This window comes from Pollicipes pollicipes, unplaced genomic scaffold, assembly GCF_011947565.3.
Source record: "Pollicipes pollicipes isolate AB1234 unplaced genomic scaffold, Ppol_2.1 Scaffold_4002;HRSCAF=4701_pilon_pilon_pilon, whole genome shotgun sequence".
NCBI lineage: Eukaryota > Metazoa > Arthropoda > Thecostraca > Pollicipedomorpha > Pollicipedidae > Pollicipes > Pollicipes pollicipes.
In genome coordinates, this window is record NW_023596420.1 from 37,796,389 (window position 1) to 37,808,651 (window position 12,263).

The window sequence follows — 12,263 nt, forward strand, 5'->3', positions numbered from 1 at the left end:
TCGGTAAATGAATTAATCTGCTGCATTCTGCCGTGCTGTGACGACCGGTCGGAGTCCGTGACGTCAGAGGCACGCGCCCTGTCACTGGCAGGCCAGTGGTGGTGACGGCGGCTTTGTCGCTCGGCCATTGCGACGAGGGAAATCCCGCGCGCGCCGGCCGCCGTTGGTCGGTCACGTGACCGGCTCACGTCGAGGCCGGTGGCTGGCCTGCCCGTCGTGACATCGCCGCAGGATTTATGGACGTGAGCGGCAGCAAAAAGGGGACTGGCCGGCGATGGATGGACGGAGGCGGATAGCTCGGCCGGTTGGCTGCCCGTCGACATTCGGAAAATGTCGAGACGCGACTTTTTGGTGACATTATCTGATTGGTCTATTCACGTCTGCCGCGGCAAAACGTGCGGCTGTCGGAGGGAGCTCGGTAGAAACAGTCCCCGTTACCTGCTGCGGCTCAGCAGTAAGCTACAATAAATTCGGACACAGGTTGTCGCTGTCAAGGCATCGTGCCATACCAGCGTGTGATTTGTTTAGTAAATGAGATGCGCTGGCCGACGCAGGAAGCAAAGTAGTTAAATTGTCACGGGCAAGTTGTTTCATTTTCGAAGTGAAGTTCCATCATTCCAGAACCGTTGCGAAGAACGGAAGGTACACCGTACTCTAAGATATGCATGTCTGAAGTGATAATGCATGTTCTTGATAGGGAGAGATAAGCTGGCACGCGACCTCTCATGTTCATTTTTCGCTAAAACCATCAATCATGGGCCGTGTGCAACATGCATCCGCTTCTATCGTCAAAACATGGCAGTCTTAGCATGTCCGGATAAGAATGTCGGTGTCTTTTACCAAGCACAAAAGACCTGCCTCGCTGCAGACAGACAGACGTTGCCTGGTTCCCATCGTTGGGCTCTGGTTCCCACTCGCCCGTCATGGAAACCAGATCCTGTGTCCTGGTTTCCGGTGGGTAGTTCTTTCGTGACCGCCAGTTCATGGTTTCTGGATCTCATTGGTCCTTTCGCAGACGCCGGGCCCTAGTTCCTGGTTCCCGGTGGTTCTGTCTAACAGTAGTCCCCAGTTCCCGTTGGCTGTTGTACAAATGCCGGACACTGGTCCCCAGTTCCCATCGGTTTTTCACGAACGCCAGACTGATCACTAATTTGGAACGTGCTCTTTCGCAAAGGCTTCTTTGCCCGGGTTGCCAGTTTTCATTTGTTCCTCGCGAACACCAGGCTCTGATTCCCGGTTCCCACAGGTTCACTCAGGAAACATGTTGGTTGCTGGTTATCGATGGCCCATTCGGAAACATCGGCCCTGACTGACAGACAGCTCTGTTTTATACCTACGACTTTTTTCGTTGAACAGGTATGTGCTCTAAAATAAATCATCTATTGCATTTGTTCTGTGATAGGAACTTGCGCAACTTGCATGCGACTTATGGATGAGCACTGCTACCTAGCAGGAATTGCAGGCGTTACCTGCGATCTCGCGGGCTCCACCGACAGTGTTGGATCTAGTTCCTTGCTGAACCTCTGGCATGATTTCATATTGGTTCTTTTCCTGCTTTGTGTCTGGTGGATCTCGGTACTTGCTGGGTCCCCTGGCAAAATTGTAGGCTGTGTCTCGCTCTTGCTGAATCCCTGTGCATACTCCAGACTGGATTTTGGTTCTTCCTGGATGCCGTCGTATTGTCAGGCTGTGTGCTCTTTCTGGGTCTTTGACTTCTTGATTCGTAACCGATTCCTGGATTCTTCCGGCGTGCGGGAAACGGAACCAGGAACCGGTTCCCGGAAAAAAATGGGAAGCAGGCAATGCCTGCGTCATAGCATGTACGAAATGGACCAGGCGAACAAACAGCATGAGCTGGTTGCAGCGTCTGTCTTCCGATTCACCCACCCGCGGCGGGTCCCGGGTCGCGGTGGGTTCGCGTCGCTTTTCGCGCTCGCTGACAGCACGTGACTGGGGTATGGCCTGCGGCCGGCGGCAGCCGCTGCGCTGAAGGTCAGGTGATGTCAGCCGAAGGTGGGACGGACCGTGCCGAGCGTCACGGCTTGTTCAGCGTTCGCCGCGAAGTCGTGCTATCGACGCGGAATTCATGTTCGGAATGTGGGGTCAGGTCTCATGCAAAAGCGCTGCTTAGCGTGGGCGCTTATCCCAGAAATCCAGGGAAGCAAAAGGCTCGGATTAGGTTTTGTTTAAAAAGATTGTGAAAAGTCGGTTGAAACGCGCTCTGTGCGGTCAGATGATGACGTCACGAATGCGTCACGGACCGTCCAGATCGCACATCAGCAACGCAACACACACCGCACCGTCCCTAGAGGGCTGGACCGTTGTCAGTGTCCCCTAAACCGTGACGCCGGGGTCATGACCTGGGGTGTTTGTGTAGGGATCTCTCCGAACCCGCGGCCCCCGGGGGTGTGGGCCGGGGCCTCTCCGGCGCCGCGGCCCCGGGGATGTCGGCTTGAGCCTCTCCAGAGCCAGGGCCCCCGGAGGTGTGGGCCGGGGCCTCCCGGAGCCGCGGCCTCCGGTGTGTGGGCCGGGGCCTCCCGGAGCCGCGGCCCCCGGTGTGTGGGCCGGGACCTCTCCGGAGCCGCGGCTTCCGGAGTGTGGGCCGGGGTCTCCCGGAGCCGCGACCCGCGGGGTGTGGGTCGGACCCGGTCAGCGTCTCCGCAGCCGCGGCCCCGGCAGTGGTCGCTCCCTGCCCTCGATGTAGTCGGACGTGCCGGACTCGGACCGCCGGACGTGCCTGGCCGCGGTCACGGCCGGTCCAGTCACCGGCGCGGAGGCCCCGCCCCGGCCCTGGAGCCCGGCGGTGACCGCGATGCCCGCCTGCCTCTGGCTGGTGCCGGGGGGCCCCGAAAGCGGCCCCTTGCAGAATTCTGACGCTGAGCCTCTGCGGTGTAAGGCGCCGTGCCCGGTGGTTGGGTAGTTCCAGAGCTCTTGTCGCTCTTCTGTGGTCCCCGGCGGGGCGGCCGGCCGGCCATTCGCCCGACATGAGCCGTTCTCCTCGTGGGTGATTCCGGAGACTCGGTTCCGCCTGCGGCCTCTCTTGAGTCCCATCTCAACCTAGCGGCTCCAGGCATCACCGGCGGCGACTCCCGCGGGAGCGTGTCCGTCTCCTCGTGACCCGGAACTCCTGCCGTGTTCTGATTCCGTCAGGGGCCCCGATCCGGTTCTGGCTCCGATACGGGGTGTCCGCAGGCGATGCTGGCCAGTTCCGCGCGCTCCGGCACCCGCCGAACATCGCCCGAGGCGGCGCACGGCGGCCGTCGGGGGGGGGGGGGGGGGGGGGGGGGGGGGGGCGTCGGGAGCGGCGGCCGGAGAACAGCGTTGGGCGGCGTGTCCGGTGGCGTAATCGGACCCGAGCTGGACGAGACGGGTCTCCCGTGTGGCCTGAGGGGTCCGAGGGAGGGGGACGGGTCTGGCGGACAGACCTCGGGGCGGCGTGGCCGCGGAACGACCCCGACGGGTGGTCTGACGCCGTGGGACGGGAAATGCGTCGGCATTGTCGGGGACATGCCGTTGACGCTGCTTTCGGCTTGCTTATGCTCGTGTTTCGACGACGATAGGAAGACATCGACCTGCCGGACGGTTCGGTGGAGCCTGAAAATCGTCTTGCATTGTCTCGTCTGACGAAACGGACTGAATGTGCCTGCTTATCTGTTCCAAGATACGCTGCAGCTGAACTCACTGCTGAAGGTGGGGTTGCTGTATGCGTTGTATGCCCAGGTGTTGTGGCGGCTTTGGATAATGGAGGCTCGTGGGCCGCTATAATCGTGTCTCGGGTACACTGGCCTTTGGGTGTCCTGACAACGCTCAAATTGCGCGCATGCGAACTCTTTGGGCTGGCATAGCTCTCCGGTGACGACTTCTGCTCAATGAGGGCAGAGCGTCGGTCCTTGGCGCAGAACGGAATCGTCTTCGTTGGACAGATGCACCATACTGAACGCCCCAGAACTGCAGCCCGGCGAACTGGCATGGCTAGCCCTTGAGTGGCTTTGCGTAGTTTCTCGCTTTGTTTTGGGGCGCCGAGTCTGTTTTTCCGTGATACTTGTCACGGCGTTGTCTGTTAATCTTGTAAGAGTTTGATTTAATTGACGTGACTGCGTTTTGATGTCGGCTCTGTTTTCGACATGACCCGTTACAAATCGTCGCCCATCAAAAATGTCCTGTGAAGAGGAGCTGGTTTAAATAGAGTCTAACTTGTGTCTGAAATTTATGGAACTGTGGACAAAAAGGATGTCAGCATGCTCAATCTGTTAACGAAACATCAGGTCTTTCATACATCGCAGGTGCGCGCCGATCAGTTATTGCGATTATCGTCGGTGTTAGACTACATCCTTACGTACAAGGAAAGCACAAACACGACCGTGGTGTTGACGCGCAAATGCTATCAAATTGAAGGCGACCAGCATTAAATGTTACATTTTGCCTGTGGGTGGATTGTGTGGCTGGCCGGCTTCACCAGGCTTGTCGAGCGCGGTCGGAGGCCGTGCGCCAGGGACCGGTGCGGGGCAGCGGCCGGGCATATCGAGCACGGCCGGAGGCCGTACGCCAGAGACCGGTGCCGGTCGGAGGCCGTACGCCAGAGACCGGTGCCGGTCGGAGGCCGTGCGTCAGAGGCCGGTGCCGGGCAGCGGCCGGGCGGTCCGGTTTTTACGCGTCCGGATGGTGGCTGACCGCCGGAGACCGAACCAGTCACGCCATCCGTTCTGAGGCCATCACTGCCTGGTGACGGCTCTGGTCATCGACACGGGGTCTGCTCCGGCTCCCTCGGATCGTCAAGAGCTGGACGCTCGCAGCCGACACACATTTCTGACTTTTCTGACATTTCTGACATATCGTCGGATTACCGGGTTTATTTGGCATGACAGGAAGTCGTCAAGATGGTGCTTAAGCGTGGCGTAAAATTCCCCCATTATGTCTGTGCGAGTGGAGCTCTCCGCAAGTGGAGACAGCTCTCCCCTTCCCCAAACGCCTTGTCCGAGCCTGGCGTTGAGCAGGTCTGCAATTCAGCTCAATGGACCAAGTACATAAACGGCGCCCACTGTCCCAGTCGCGGTGATGGGCCACGTGTGTGTGTGCCCGCCGCCATGCCGCCCACACCGTCAAACGGCCGGCTGGTCGTCGGTCAGCTGCTTGGCGCCCCTGCCGGCCCGGCACCGCCGGCCGGTTCCTTTCAGCGCCCCGTCACGGCCGGCGCGGCAGCTGGCGTGGTGACGTCACGACACCACGTGTCCGGTCCCGAGGTGTCCGGACTTGCGTGCTGGTGTGGTTTTCCGCTCCCGTTTAATCGTGATGCAGTGTAGGAGAGAGCGGGAGATACCGTCGCGGTGAAGAACCGACGCTTGGTGCCAGACTGCTGCGATGCGTCAGTGGCCTTGGAATGTTTCGTGGCAGTTTGTCTCGCCCTGTTTAAGAATGATTGGATTGGCAGCTACGCTCTGGCGTCACGTCACTGCAGTTTAGCGGCGCCACCTCCCCAGCGTCGTATCCGTCACTGCCGTCGCCTCCGTCACTGCCCGTCACTGCAGCTCAGCGGTGCCACCGCCCTGGTGTCGTCTCTCCTCACTGCCCGTCACTGCATCTCAGCGTTGCCACCACCCCGGTGTCGTCCCCCGTCACCGCTGGTCACTGCAGTTTAGCGGTACCAATGCCCCAGCGTCGTCTCCCGTCACTGCCGTTCGCGACGCGCATGCTGGCTGGCCGACAGGTGCTGGCCGGGAGGAGTCATGGCACTCACCCGCTGCAGCGTTCGATTAAGTGCCGGGCAGGAAGTCCACCCGACAGGCCTCAAGCCTCAGTCTGGTTATCGCGGCTTGCATGTCGGGAAAGATCTCACCAAGCGGGACATTTACAGGTACTCCGCATGGAAATTGGTATTTGTGAGTTTGTGAAGAACGTGACCCTGAAGGCTTCTCCTCTGGGTGTGGCTGTAATACATGTGTCTATCTCTGGCAACCATTGCATGTGCAACCGTCCCATGCGATGTTGCAGCCCCTGGGCCAGCTCCGTCCTGCCCTGCCCAGGTCCGCCCGTGTTCCCAGCGCCGTGACCGACCCGTGACCCGGCTGCGACCCGGCGCGCCGCTGGTCTGTGGCCGCTTTCCGTGCGGCGGCGCCGTAACCGCACGGAGCCGCCGCGCCCAGCCATGCGGCGCCGCTCGAGGCTGCTCCCAGGGCCTGCTGGCTGCCGCCGCGCCCGCCAGCTCCGGGTGCGCTGCTCCTGGCTCGGGGGGTGGGGCTGCCCCCGGCCCCGTCTGGAGGGGGCTCTGTCACCTGATGGCGTCTAGGCGGGGGGAGGGGGGGTCACTGGCGTCCGGACGGCGGCGGTCTCAAAGGGTAGGGCTCTGTGGGGCCCCCGCCGGGTCTGGAATAGACGGTGATCGCTCTTCGGGCCCGCGATTCTGGTGGAAAACAGCACCTGTGTTCTGATGGGGCGCCGGTCGAAACGACGGGTGGGCGCAGTTCAAATTCAGTCTCCTTCAGTCGTGATCGACGGACGGCGTTCCTGGCGTTTTGAGGTTCGTGCTGACGCTGTTCACGGGGTCGTTGACGTGGTCGATTACACATTATGATTATGATTGGTGGCGCTGAGCCCGCAGCCATTAAACTGGTGCCGCGGACGGCCGCCTGCTGCTTTCTGAGTTCTCACCCTAGTCGGCGTTCATTTGTGTCATTGTGGCTTCCCCTACCCTCCCCCTCATCCACGCCACCCAGCCGCCCCCTCCCCCTCCCCCTGGTGCGTCGGCGTCCCCAGCCCCACAAACAATTCCATGAACCCCCGGCAGACCCCCCCCCCCCCTCCGTCGGCCGGCGTCCTTTGTCCATCGGAGCGTCTCTCTAGTGCCTTCCAGGTGTCGCCCCCCTCCCAGGTGTCCCCTCCCCTCTGGTGTCCCCCACCCGTCTCGGCCTGTGCAGCCCCTCCCAATCATTTTCACGCCGACGTGGGCCGGCCTCGGCGTAAATATGGCTATTCACCTGGCTGTGTTCGCCGGCGCACGTTCGCCGGCGGCGGCACCAGCGCCGTCTGGACGCCCCTGGTCGGCGGGGTGACGCCCGGCGCTCCTGAGCCCCGCGTCCCACCCGACGGAGGGGTGCCGTCGGGACATGTGCGGCCGGGCAGGGGGGGGGGGGCCTGGGGCGGGGCCGGCGGCGACTCGGCGCGCCCTGATCCGTCGCCGCTGACGTCTGGAATGGCGTCCCACTCGGTCGGGCGGCAGCCGTCCGGTGGCGCCGGCCGGAGATGGAGGCGTGCCGCGGACGGATGACACGCATGGTTGACCCCCCCCCCCCTCTCGCCCTCCCCGCCCCGCTGGAACCAACGGCGCTGCTAACGGTGAACGTTGGGCTCGGTGTCTCCCCCCCTCCCCCTCCCCAGCGCCACTGACGGAGCGGTCAGAACGCCGGATGGCCCACGGTTAGTTTTTTTTCTCCAAAATCCGGACCCGAAACGCGTCCCTTTCCGGCCAATATTGGACTCAACCTGTAGAGCTGGGCGCGCCACCGCCAAACACAACCCGGCCGCGCCGCATATGCTGTTGAAAATGTGTTGGAAGCGATATACTATCCTTAACAGCTAACGTGAACCCCAAATCCAAACACAAAGTTCCAGCGAAATTCTTACGCCAGAAGCATACGGAGGGGATGCGGAAGACCAGGGACACGAGGTTCGCTGGTGGATTACAAGCAGCAGTCCTCAGTGGCGCGGAGGCACCGCCGAACCAAAACAGCGTTACGCGCGGACACAACGGGCTGGCAGACAGAGCAGACTAAGCTGGTGAGGCGCAGCAAACCGCGTAAACCACGACCATCCGACCGAGGCGCGCGACCGACAGACAAACCAGTTCATGGATAGCAGTGCCAAGGAGAGTCCGTGGTCGGATGTTGGCGGAAAAGCCATCAGCTCGAAGCCATCTACATCGCACCGATGCAATAATAGAGCGCCTAGTGCATAATGCAGCCTAATTTGCAATAGCGCCATGGTGTTGCACCAGACTGCAGCGGAACAAGTGATGCGGCGAAATATGCCGGCAACATTACATCATGCCAGTGCAATGCAATGCGTGCCGGATCACAACCTCCGCTGGCACTGCGCTGGCACTCCACCGGTACTCCGCTGGTACTCCACCGGCACTCCGCTTGTACTCCACGGGCACTCCGCTGGTACTCCACCGGTACTCCGGTGGTGCTCCATGGGTGCTCCACCGGTACTCCGCTGGTACTCCGATGGCACTCCGCTGGCCGGCCGAGATCTGGTCTCGGCGGGGCGTGAGTGGCAGCTCACAGCCACCAGTTCCCTTCAGGAATAAGTGGCCTAAAGTGTGGAGAGTCATGAAGGCCGGAATCTCCCCCACGATCGCGGGCTGATTATGACCGGCGAGGGTACAGGGCTGCATGCTCAATTAACCATGGTGATTACCACTTCTGGGAAGCGGCGGCAGGCCGGGCGTAATAGAGCCACGGGTGGGTCCGGGCACCACCGCTCGACACCACGGCCTGTCGCGTGGCGGCGCGGCGGGCCTCAGCAGAGCAGCTGTCTGGACTGCTGGCTGGAGTCGGAACCGATTCCGCTGTGTGGGGCGCCGGTTGGAATCGGAGTAGGTTCTGCGGTTAGCCTCTCTCCGCCGAGTCGGTGTGGAGTCCGTGACTCTGAGGCTGCCCCGTGACTCGGAGGTGGAGGTTGGTCATCAGACCTAAATGGGAATCTGAGCAGCAGGTGGGACGGCTTATGCTGCGCCGCCAATGGGGTGCTCATGTGCAAGTGTTTCGTTGTAATACGTTTTTTAGGCATTTATGAATGCCATGAGGTGGATGATCTTTTAACTGTTAGTATCAGAGCTGGCTCTGTTGGATCCGGAGTTCAGTCACGTCTCGTCGCGTGGGACTCGGAGAACCTTCAAGGTTGTGTTGAGCTTTACGTAGTCGAAATCGTAATCAGCTCCGTGCGTTGTCAGTGCGGGTCGGAATCCATTCCGATGGAAGTGTTCGAAGGTGAGAATCGAGTGCAAGTCCGGGGTGGGCACGCAGAGCTAAGTCAGGTCAAAGTTGAGATCGGTTGCTTATGGTATGCTGACGTAATTCAATATAAGCGCGGTCGTTAGTGAGCTTGAAAAGTGCGAGCATCCTTCAGAAATGTATAACCAAACGCGCAATCGTTGTTAAACGTGTTTTTTCTGCCAATGCTACATTCTGCTTTTGTTGCTGTAATTTCAAAGCACAACCCTCAGATAAAAGTAAAACTCGCGCACCAAATGGATTCCGTGAACCGGCAGACGAAGCACTTGCTCACATATCCGTATTTTAATTGTCATTCCCCAGCCAACTCAAAGCTGGAAATCCCCAAACGCGTTAACAAGCTACTCCCGTCAAACGGCCGCCAGGGCCACAACGCAGGGCGAGCCTAGGTTCCGGTCACCAGCTGCACGCGGCGGTCGCGGTGCATCCGAGCGTGCTGGGCTGCGCCGCCTCGGCGACCGGTCGCCTGACGGGCGGTCGCCGGGACGCCGGACAGCGGACATGGAAGCCAGGCCTCGGCTGGAGGCTGAGGCCGCCGCCGCTTATCGGCCGGTTTTTGTTGTTCAAGGCGCTGTTTGCCAGGCTCCATACATGGACGACATTGGTAGAGATTGTGCGGTAAAAAGGGAAGGGAAAAGAATGCGCACGAGTGGCATGCCCGTCACGCGGTGAGACGAAAGGCAAGCATGTCACACGGGGATAAGACAACGCGGAATCCGCTTATCTAGCGAGCAGGACGCGAACCGCTTCTAAGACGGTGACGGTGCATCTTCGTGTGCCGTAAGTCGTATCAACAGGGCTTACTGGCGGGGAAGGGGCACGACCGCCGTACCAGCTTGCTAAGGCCGGGAGTGTAACACGCGCGTGCGACGCTAGTGCAGCCAGAAATGTCAGTGGTACGCTGTATCTTTATGGCACCCTTGATTTCGCTGTCCTTACAACAGCTGGCTGGTAAGCGGAACCAGCTACGAACAGTTCAAGGAGAGGACAGCAAACACATAGTTATTAGTGAGTGGCATAGGTGGCTGTTCGTAGGAAATGTCTACTGGTCCTGAAGCAGACAGCACTCGCCAGCCACCGCTTCGGCACGTCCAACTCACTCTCGAGAGCTGGCTGACCGGACTCCTCCCGCCGACGTAGGTCAGCCACCTCTTGGGACACCACCTGCGACCCCTGACGAGAGGGACCGTGTCTGCCTCCAAGAACTCTTTCCTGTCATTACCCCAGGAGATACCGCCAGCCGCGCTCGAGGACAACCCGTATGACACGCTGGTTTGATGTTTTGTTACTTAAGCCTCACCGGCGATTTAACCGGGGCTTGCCTGGCCTACCGGCTCGTGGCATAGCTGCGGTCCAAACACGGCGCGCATTGGCTGGCCCGAAACTTCAGGTTTGTTCCTTGCGTTTTTCAGGCAGCTTGCTTGTAATAGTACAAAGTTAACGAGGGTTGCCGTGCACAGTGAAATTCTGCGAAAATTGTGCGTTTCTCAGAAGCAGCACGCGGCAGAAATAGCCCGAACAGGTACGATAGGCTGGGAACCTGTCCGAACGTTGCGGCTTAGGCTGCATGCCTCTGTGTCCCGCTCTATGTCCCCAGTCCGCCGTGTCCCGTTGCATGTCCCTGGTCTGCCGTGTCCCCCTGCATGCCCCTAGTCTACCGTGTCCGTGTGTATGCCCCTGGTCTGCCGTGTCCGTCTGTATGCCGCTGGTCTGCCGTGTCCCGCTGTATGCTCCTGGTCTACCGTGTCCGTCTCTATGCTCCTGGGCCGCCGCGTCCCGCTGCGTCTCTGCGCCGGCGGCGGCGGCGGCGGCGGCGCCCGGGCCGCGGTGGCCGCACCTGCCGGCAGCCAGCCCGCGGTGTCGGTGGCCGGGCGCGGCCAGCGTTTCCAGGCGGCTGCTCGGGCTGTTACCGCCTGGCTGGCACTCTGCCAACGGCCGCCGCTTTCAAGGTCGCCACATGTTCCGTCTGGCTGGACGCTGGGCGCTGGTGCGGTGGCCGCCCGGCCCGGTCCTGACGGCGAGAGCTGTTCGCTCCTCTCGTGCGCGGCGCTGAGCTGCGACTCTGTAGCGAGCGCATGGCGGCGCCACGTGCGCAAGTCGACGCGAAATGAATGGACCGGCGGTTTGGGTTCGCGCGGACGTTCACCCTACATGGGCGAAGCGGGCAGTTCGCCATGCCGCACCCCCGCGCGCGGCCCGGCGCGGTCGGCCGGCCGGCGGGGGAGGGGGACCGGGGCCACGTGACTCCGCCGCCGTGGCGGCCGCCCTCCGGGCCGGCGCCACTCAACCGGTCCGCTGGCCGCCCGTTGGCGGACCGGTTTTTCAAACGTGGGCGCCGCCAGGCCGGGCCGGGCCGGTCACTTTTTTTGATTCGCGGTAGCAGAACTGAACCGCGGGGCCGACGGCAGCGGTCGGTCGCTGACGAAGCTATCGTTCGCGATGGGGAGGGGACGTCCATGATGCTTGAGAGGTGAAGGAACGGGCGAAGTGTCCCGGCGTCCGCTTGAGGCTCGTGGGCACGCGGCTTTGAGTCACGGCCGGCGCCAATCATAACGTCTGGGGAGAACAAAGACTTGATGGATCGGTCGGTCGCTGTTACAGATTGGTTGGCGATGGGAGCAGACTGGCACGGCTGAGAAAATTTGATTGGAATTAGTCGAAACTGCAGCCTAGTGAAAGGATTGAGCCGAGCTGTGTTTGACTGGTATTGTGTGATGATTGCCCGTGGTCAGTTAGACGTCAGCACTGGAAATTTATTGCAGCTCTTCATGAGGTGATGAGTGTATCTCCAACTACTTAAGCAAATTGAGTTGCTGAAGTGCTTCGCTCAGGTAGAGGGGTATGTGCATGCCACCACGTGTGACGCAGCGGGAACAATGTCTGGCGGTGTGACGAGGGCGTGTGACGCAGCGGGAACAGTGTCTGGCGGTGTGACAGCGGGAACAGTGTCTGCCGCTGTGACGAGGGCGTGTCAGTTGTTGCTCTCACATAAGCTTATTCGTTGTTTGGTGGAGGACGCTGGTATAACCGGTTCCTATATAAAGGGGCGACCCTATGCCCCGAGCGCACGTGCAAAGGGTCGCCCCTTTATGGCACGCCGGCGAAAACAGCCATACCCTTCGCGGACGGTCAGGCCTGATGCGTTCGATAATAAAGAGGCACCGTTGTTCGCTGCTGTAGGTTGTTCACGTGTCCGCAACTGTGGTGTGGTTTTCGAACCAGCAGTGATACGAGGCAGTCTTTACTGTTGATCGT